The 9,524-nt window shown below is 40.5% G+C and overlaps 1 pseudogene; it reads left to right on the top strand.

The window, feature by feature from the left end:
* The first annotated feature begins 4,872 nt into the window (after positions 1–4,872).
* LOC101827361 lies at positions 4,873–5,290 on the top strand (annotated as a pseudogene).
* The last annotated feature ends 4,234 nt before the right edge of the window (positions 5,291–9,524 follow it).

Below are 9,524 nucleotides of genomic sequence, written 5' to 3'. Positions count from 1 at the left end.
GTCCAAAGTCTTGAAGGTGTTGTTTTAGGTTAGGTGATCTGAGTCTGGAGGGCAGCTTATCATGCCTCTTTGCAGTGATTTGTACAGAGACAGAGGGAGATATGGAGGAGCCTGGATGTGTGTCACATATGGACTGTGGCCGGGCCCTTAGATGGCAAATCGGGGGTGGTGGAAAGGGGCAGAAGCAAGGGTTTCTTTGGGTCATTAGCAAACTATGCATCTCTTCCAAGGTCTCATAACGGGGCTTTTCCAAGATGGCTGTGTGGGGTGAATGAAGCTCACGTATTTAGGCCTCCCAGACTCTCAGCTACCTTTTATCCGTGCAACCCTCAGACCTCCTGTAGTTTCTACATTTTATGCCTCAACTCCCCTGTGAGTGCTGTGGTCCCCAAAAGCTTTTGGGGCTGCAGAAAGATGACGGTCAATCATTCTGAATAGATATTTCCTTACTGGAGATGGGCACAGTCACTGCCTGAGAGTGTGCACGAGGTTCACTAGGTTACCTATTTCAAAAGAAGGCTTTGGATTTTCAGTCCCAGCAGTAGGGGTTCGGCTTATTTTCAGTGTCAGCAAGTGGGGAGGGCAGACATCCTCTTGCATTATGAAAGAAAATAGAAAGCAGCTGATTATTATTTACTAAGAAGGTGGTGGGAAACAAAGAACATTTTGCAGAAAGTGTCTGTTGCTGGGATAGATGACAAGGAAATGTCAGGCAGTAACCACTGAGTACCAACAGTGCTAAAATGAGGCAGAAAACCAGGGCGAAAGGATGCAACGACTGACAGATTTAGGTAAACTTATCTAAAGGATTTCATACAGAGCATATCTCTGCATTACACTTGAGGGGGCTGTGATTGTCCTACACAGTATGTTAGCACATCTTATACATAAGGCCCGAATTAGCATTTGTCTTTTTCAAAGTCTAGGTTAGCTTTGTTTTGTCTTATATCAATCATTTTCATCTTTGGTTATACTTTCCTGCTGGGGTATAACATCATTAGAGGTGGCCAAAAGTAATTATTATTATTAATATTGTTATTATTCCACCAATATTGTTAGTCACAGCTGTTATTGTAGCTGCTGCTGTTACGGCCAATTTAAACTCTGATCCATGAGATACTGGGTATTTAGGAGGAATCCCAAGCTCCTTTAGCTTTTTAACAGTGGTTTGCCTGCTGAGATGAGTCAGGGTCCTTGTGGACCATGTGGCTTCTCTTGGGAACACTGATGGCATCACCCCTCCGTGTCGACGGTTCACTGTTCACAATGCATGCTGCCCAGACCCAGTTTCTGATTCTTGCTTTTTACAGCCTCTCTGATTTAGAGAACAGGAGACTTATCCAAGTTGTAGGAAATTTTTGAGGTGTTCTGTAGTCCCATGAAAAGGAATAGACCTGGGGATAGGGCCTACAGCATTGCTTTTCTGGCCCTGGCCCATACTGGTACAGGTTTACGAGTATGGCTATTGGACACACAAAAGGACAGTTGCTCCAGTATTGATGAAACCCTGATTGAAAATTGAGCTGTTGGGGTTACAGAAATGTTGCAGTGGTTAAGAGCGCTTATTCTTCTTGCACAGGACATGGGTCCAATTTCTGGCAATCAGTTGGTGGCTCACAGCTATCTATAACTCAGTTTCAGGAGATCTAGAATCCTCTACTGACTTCTACAGACACCAAGTTTTCACATACTGAGCATACATACATGCAGGCAAAACATCCATACAAAAACATAAACACATCTATCATTTTAGTTTAAATAGTGTTGGGCTGTTTTGTAACACTTGGCTAAAGTTTGACACTGAAAGATTATAAAATAAATGAGATCAGGTGATGGTGTGCACAGCTTTAATCCCAGCAGTTGGAAGGCAGAGGCAGGAGGATCTCTGGGAACTTGAGGTCAGCCTGGTCTACATAGTGAGTTTCAGGACAGCCAGGGCTACACAGAGAAGCCCTTTCTCAAAAAAGCAAAAAAATAAACTTGATATAAACATTAATATGTTAAAGAGAAATTTGACATAGTTAGTGGACACTGAACAAACTACTTTGATGAAGCATAACATTTGTTTGTTATCTAAGGAACTCTGAAATGACAGAGCTAAGTTAAATTCCCAGTCTTTACATTTTAGGAATGGCAGAGCCTAAAGGACCATTTCTTAGATAAGGCCTTGTTCATGATATGAAATTGTGCACTAGCATAGAAGCTGTTGCGCTCTGAGAGTAATGAGTGCAGTTTAGTTTTTCTTATATAGACTTGGAGCTGAAATGATGATTATCCAAAAGCCATGCTGACTAATGCTTTAACTTAAAACAGGTATCTTTAACTTAAAAAAGAGTGAACTAAAAGAAACATAGGGCAACCTGGAAGTTTTAATTAATATGACCACTTAATTATAAGCTAAACTGTATCATGGAAATAATATAAAGACGCAAGCACATGTGCATATTACATATACATGGGTAAAGATATTTTTTCCTTTTCTATCAATTTATTTTTTACAATCCAATCCTAGTTCCCCCTCCCTCCTCTCCTCTCACTACTCCCACTCCCGCCCCCTCCTTCCCTACTCCCATCTGCTCCACAGAGGGTAAGACTTCTACTAAGAAGTCTACTAAGTCTGTGCCATCATCTCATTGATGCAGGACCAAGGCACCTCTCTACCCCCACACCTCTGTGTCTAGGTTGGGCATGTTATCTTTCCATATAGAATGGGCTCCTCTAAGTCAGTTTGTGCATTAGTGTTAGATTTTGGACACACTGCCAGTGACTTTATATATTGTCCCAGACACACCATTGTCACTTATATTAAGAGAGTCTAGGCCGGGCATTGGTGGCACACGCCTTTAATCCCAGCACTCGGGAGGCAGATCAGGCGGATCTCTGTGAGTTTGAGGCCAGCCTGGTCTACAGAGTGAGTTCCAGGATAGCCTCAAAAACAATACAGAGAAACCCTGTCTCGAAAAACCAAAAAAAAAAAAAAAAAAAAAAAAAAAGAAAAAAAAAGAAAGAGAGTCTAGTTTGGTCTTAGGGTAAAGATAATTTTAAATCAAAAGATACTGTATAATTTTTCAATTGTAGGTTAGTCTGTTGATTGTATCATATTTTACTATCATTAGCAATCCTTAATGTAAAGCTTGTCCATTTTTAAATTTATTTTTTATTTACATTGGTGTTATACCTGCATGCATGTCTGTGTGACTGTGTCAGATCTTGGAGTCACAGACAGTTGTTAGCTTCCATGTGGGTGCTGGGAATTGAGCCCAGGTACTCTGGAAGAGCAGTCAGTGCTCTTAACCACAGAGCTGTATCTTCAGCCCCAAAGCTTGTCCTTTTAAAGATATTGTTTATTGGTTTAAATTGGACAGAATCAGAACTTTAAAAAACTTGCCATTGATGAGGAGAACCTCTACAAGTCTACAAGTCTATCAGTCTTAAATTTTACTGTTATAAGTTATATTTAATCCTAGAAATAGGAGATATTATTGTTACTTTAATACTTAATAGCATAGCCAGTTTTCTTATGTGTGGAATAAGCATACTCAGATTTTGACTGTGACTCCTGGTTGGTATTGTATGTCCTGTCATCCACATCATGTAAATGAAATTTCACAGAGAAATTACCAACATGTTCCTACAATCCTATGTATATTACAGCCTCTATAAAACTTTACACCTAACATTTGTATATTAGGAATATTTCTGAGGACTGTGAGATGACTCAGTGGCTAAGAAGTCTTGCTGCTGTTCCAGGGGACTTGAATTATTCCCAGGACCCACATGGCAACCAATAGCCATCTTCACCTCAAGTTCCAGGGGATCCAATGCCCTCGTCTGTCTATCCTCCATGGCACTACATCTGCACATGGTAGCCAGACATATGTCCAGGCAAAAAAAATCTGTACACATGAAAAAATGAAAAATTAAAAAAACTGTGAAAAAGAAATCCATAGCAAATTTCCAAAAACTTACAATATATATTGTCCAGAGGCATCGCACATATTATAAATCAAATTAAAAATATTATTTTTCTTATTCATGAGAATCAGCACAAATACAATAAAATTTAAAATTTCTAAAAATAAATCATTATTAAAATCTCTGTATCAATGTTAACTATAATAACAGAATGGTAATTATTTTTCATGGTAAAAAATGGATATTGTTTTATAGAACTAATTAATATTTTAAGATTGTATTAAACTTTTTGTATGAATTTATCATTTTAATTAATTAATTATGGTTATTATTATTGTTATTTAAAAGCAATCTTCTTTTACATACCAGTCCCAGTTACCTTTCCCTCCCATCCTCCCATTTTTCCCACCATCTCCCCATCCCACCCCCATCCACTCCTCAGAGAGGGTGAGGCCTCCCATGGGGAATCATTCTGTCACATCATTTGGGGCAGGACTGAGGCCCTCCCTGCTGAACCTAGGCTGAGCAAGGTATCCCTCCATAGGGAACGGGCTCCAAAAAGCCAGTTCATTTCCCTGCCAGTGGCCCCATAAACTGCCCAAGTCCCCCAACTGACACCCACATTCAAAGGGCCTACTTCAGTCTTCTGCAGATTCCCCAGCTGTCAGTCGATGAGCTCCCAGTTTCTCAGGTCAGATATTTCTGCGGGTTTCCCCAGCACGGTCTTTACCCCTTTGCTCATCACTCCTCTCTCTCTACAACAGGATTCCAGGAGTTCGACTCAGTGCTCAGCTGCGAATCTCTGCTTCTGCTCCCATCGGCTACTGGATGAACGCTCTCTGTGATGGCATTTAACATTTAATAGAGCTTAAAATATCATACTAAAGGGTTTTAAGCCCCCGCTCCCTGCGGCAGCCACCAAGTTGCTTGAAGGCCGATGCCCAGGGGTGTTCAAGATTCAGCGTCAGCTGTAATCCACAGCCAAGGGCTAGGAAGGCACTGCTACTGGAGGGTAATGGATGTCAGCACTGCTCTACAAGAGGTGCTGAAAACAGCCCTCATCCATGATGGCCTAGCGAATGGCATGTGTGAAGCTGCCCAAGCCTTAGACAAAAGCCAAGCCCATCCCATGTGCTTACATCCAACTGTGCTGAGCCTATGCAATATGTCGAGCTGGTGAGGACACTTTGTGCTGAGCGCCAAATCAACCCAGATTGATGACAAGAAACTAGGGGAATGGGTCAGCCTCTGTAAAACTGACTGAGAGGGGAAGACATGGGAAGTGGTTTATTGCCCTTGTGTAGTGGTTAAGGACAACGGCAAAGAATCTCAGGCCACGGATGTCATCAAAGAGCACTTCAAGTGCAAAAAGTGAATAAATAAAATTTTGTCTCATTTAACAAAATAGAAATTTAGCTGGGCAGTGGTGGCACACACCTTTAATCCCAGCACTCAGGAAGTAGAGGCAGGTGGATCTCTGTGAGTTTGAGGCCAGCCTGATCTACAAAGCTACACAGAGAAAACCTGTCTTTAAAAAAAAAAGTAGAGATTTTAAGAGCTGCTGGGGTAGGTGCCTAGTTTCTAAGGAGAGGCACTGTCAATTCAAGTGATATAACTTCATTTAAGATGTGTGTGTGTGTGTGTGCTGCATATCTTATCTTCATACATGTTTTAGATGTAATTTTATGTATATAACATATAATGATTCCTTGATGGTATAACAGATATCCTATAGGTATCTGTACTTCCTTCATCTCCTGCACGAATTTACATGAAACTACAGAAACAGGGATGGTGAGGACTTTTGCACAATACTTACACGCATAAAGGAGTCTATGGGGCATTCTCACGCAAATCATGGCAGAAGTCACAGACAGTTGGGGTTAGTGGCTGCCTCTCTCACTTTGACACTGCACTGTATCTATTACTATGGCAGTTAGACTAGATGAAGGTGGTTTCTGTGTTAGATCCAGCTCAGCTTTTCCAAGTGTTGCATCCAAAATGTGCAATGGTTCCAGCAAATACTGCTTACCTTCAAAGTCGCAGAGATGACCAAAGGAAAGAGTAAGACTCCAAATTACTTTGAGAATTACATAGACTATCCTGAACAACTCAAATGGAGATTTCTCATGCCTGGTACTGGTATTTTTATTAGTGCAGAGTGTTTGGAAGGAGGCACTGTAAAGCCAAGTGACATAATGACATTTAATATACATGCGTGCGCGTGCATGTGTGTGTGTTTCCGTGTCCATCTGTGGATACATAACCTCATAGTCACACTTTCATGTATTGTATGTAACTTTGGGTATGTACAAAATGACAACTCTTTGAGGATTATCAAGCAATATTTGCATTTGTTCCTCCTTTTTTTTTTTTTTTTTTTTTGGTTTTTCGAGACAGGGTTTCTCTGTATTGTTTTGGAGGCTGTCCTGGAACTTACTCTGTAGACCAGGCTGGCCTCGACCTCACAGAGATCCGCCTGCCTCTGCCTCCAAGTGCTGGGATTAAAGGCGTGTGCCACCAACGCCCGGCCTTCCTTTCTTTCTTTTATTGACCTTTCTCATCTCAAGACCAATTAGAAATCTCCTTCTCCAGTTTTCACATTTTCCTTCTCATAGCCCTCACATCCGGCTACTCCCCTCTCCAGCCTCCTCCCTAATTACTGGAGGAATACTGTTCAGGTATAAGGAAATCTTAAATCAGAAAATGGTTTGGTAGATGGAATCAACTAGAAAACGATTATGTGAACCCAGACTCAGAAAGATAAATCTGTCTTCTCTCTCATTTGCGGTTTCTAACTCCAAATGTTGGATGTGAAAAGATAACCTGGAGTAAGGACAGAAACTATATCTTGCTGTCTTAATAAAAACGTATGCAAGGTAAGTCTCCTGTGAAAGATGGGCCAATTAAAAATACTCAGAATTGACTGTACTTTTTTTTCAAACTGTTCATTTCCAAAATATTCTGGATTAACTTCCAAAAAGCATTTATTTCTCAATATGAGATTCATGTGCCTGAAAACATTTCACAATTTTTATATCATTTAAAATGACATCCAGCCATTTCAGTTTTGCAATGAAAATTTCTTTTGCCTGGATCTGGAGCTCCTTAAAGTCCAAAGCAAGCTGTCTTTTCTATAGCTGTGACGAATGACAAACACTAAGTCAATCTTAAAAAGAGTTATATTTGACTTGCAGTTACAGAGTGGGAGAGACTGTGATGGCAGAGCAAAGCATGGTGGCAGCAACATCTGGGAGCAAGGAGGCAGAGAGACGACACTGAGAGTGTCACTGTCTTTTGTGTCACCTTAAAACTTGCTTAGCGTGACAGATATTCCCCAACAGGCCGTGCTGCCTAGTCATTCTCAAGCAGTTCCCCCAACTGGAAAGCAAGTATTCAACTTATGAGCCTATTGGTCCATCCTCACTTAGACCACTATTATAGTTGCATTCATGCCGTCCTACCCATAGAGGGCAAGAGACAGGCATTATTGCATACCCTGCAAGTGGTTTTCATTCTACATAGAGTAATATATTGTGGGCTAAGAATTGCACTTTTGCTTTTTCATGTTTCTTTCTACATTAAATATGTGTTTGTTAGTTTGAACATTTTATTTATTGAATTATTCATTTGTGTGTCTCTGGGTATGTGTTCATTGAGAAGTGTGAATGTGATTATCAGCTTTCAGGAACTGGGTCTTTATTTCCAGGGAGGTAACCGAGACAAACAGGCCTTGAAGAAGAACCACTACAAGCTGATGCACCTCATGGCCAACCATGTTCTTCTTTCAACACCACAACGGAGGCGAGTTGACCCAATGCACTCCTTTCACTGGGAGCTCATGTGGGTTTGTGTAGGAATGTGAAGCACAGAAATGCAGGCCCACTCTGGCTGCATCGAAGATGCTTCTAAACACTGAATTATTTCCCACATTTATTCCAAACAAAATTTTCCACCACTGTGAAATTCTTTAGTGATAGGAACTATGACTGCTTAAGGCTTTCCCACATAGTTGCAGATGTGTGGCATCTCTTCATCTTTTGTGAACACCACAGCAACTGGAACTGGGGAAGACCTTTCCACAGTGCTTACATGCATAAGGCTTCTCTCCAGTGCGACTTGTTTTCTGAATGTCACAGGAGCCTGAGGTAGTGAAGGCTCTTTAACAATACTGACATTGGTAAGGTTGCTTTCCAATAGGAAATCTTATATTCTTGACAAAATGATAAGAGCAAAGGAACAGTTTCCCACATGTTTTATAGTTTCTCTCCAGTGTGAATCCTTTTATGGCTCTGTGGCAAGTGGAACTTGTGAAGGCTTTCTTGCAATTCTTTTTTTTTTTTTCTTGCAATTCTTAATCCATTAGCCTACTGTCTGGTGTGATACCTTTCACAACTGTCACACCAACTGGAAGTGGTGAAGATTTTTCTGCAATGCTTGCATGCATAAGGATTCTTTCCAGTGTGATTCCTTTCATGAATATTACAACAACTGGATTGAGTGAAGGTTTTTCCGCAATGCTTACATGTGTAAGGTTTCTCTCCAGTGTGTGTTCTTTCACGAGTGTGACAAGAACTCAAAATAGCAAAGATTTTTCCATAATACTTACATGCATAAGGTTTCTCTCCAGTGTGAATTCTTTCATGCATGTCATGAGAACTCAAAGTGGTAAAGGTTTTGTCACAATGTTTACATGTAAACCATTTCTTTCTAATGTGAATTCTCTCATGAATGTTATGAGAATTGGAACTGGTGAAGGTTTTTCCACAATGCTTACATGCATAAGGCTTCTCTGCAGAGTGATTGCTTTCATAAATGCTACGATTACTGCAGCAGGTTGAAGGCTTTTCCACAGTGCTTACATGCATAAGGCTTCACTTCTCTCTGAGTCACTTTATGTTTCTCAAAACACTTCCCATACTTAAATGCTTTCCTGCAATTGTTTGCAAATGTAGCTTTTCTTTCCAAGATGACTTTTTTCATGGTTGATGAGGTCACTGAAATCAATAAAGGCTTCTTTACAATGCTTCCACACAAATGGTTTCAATTCTGTATGGATTCCATGGTCTTTCTGGCCATATGCATATCTCTTTAAGATATTCTTATTGAGTTTATCTCCAGTGTGAGTTCTTTCATAATGCTGATCAGAAGGAAGACTCTTACATGCTTCAATACATTGCTGTTTTTTTTTTTAACAGGGTTTCTCTCTAGGAGAAGTTTCAAGTACCTGAAGTGGTTCAGAATGATTGATATCTTTCCAGTGTTTCAAGTTTAAAAGACTTCGCCACAGCTGCCTTACACTGAAATTGATTGCCTCTACTTTGTTCTCTTAGATACACTTGTGAGTGTGAAGGACCAGTGATGTTTCTTACATGCGATCTGCTTTCGTCTACTGTTTTTGTAGGCAACGTGTCTTTATTAACTACATTCTGTGGAGTAGGTTTCTGGTTTTTATCACACTCAGTATTGCATTGATATCCACAGTCTTTCTCAACCACCTGAGTTCTGCAAAAAATGAGAACCGTGTGACTGTAGAAAAGAAATGTTTGAGGCTGGCTCAAGTGGTCCGCTAACAACTATACTGGCCTCGAGACAACGGCAGAATGTCT

This window comes from Mesocricetus auratus, unplaced genomic scaffold (genome assembly GCF_017639785.1).
Source record: "Mesocricetus auratus isolate SY011 unplaced genomic scaffold, BCM_Maur_2.0 Super-Scaffold_100676, whole genome shotgun sequence".
Classification (NCBI taxonomy): domain Eukaryota; kingdom Metazoa; phylum Chordata; class Mammalia; order Rodentia; family Cricetidae; genus Mesocricetus; species Mesocricetus auratus.
Note: the sequence above shows the minus strand (reverse complement) of the source record. Positions and strands in the feature narration are given on the sequence as shown.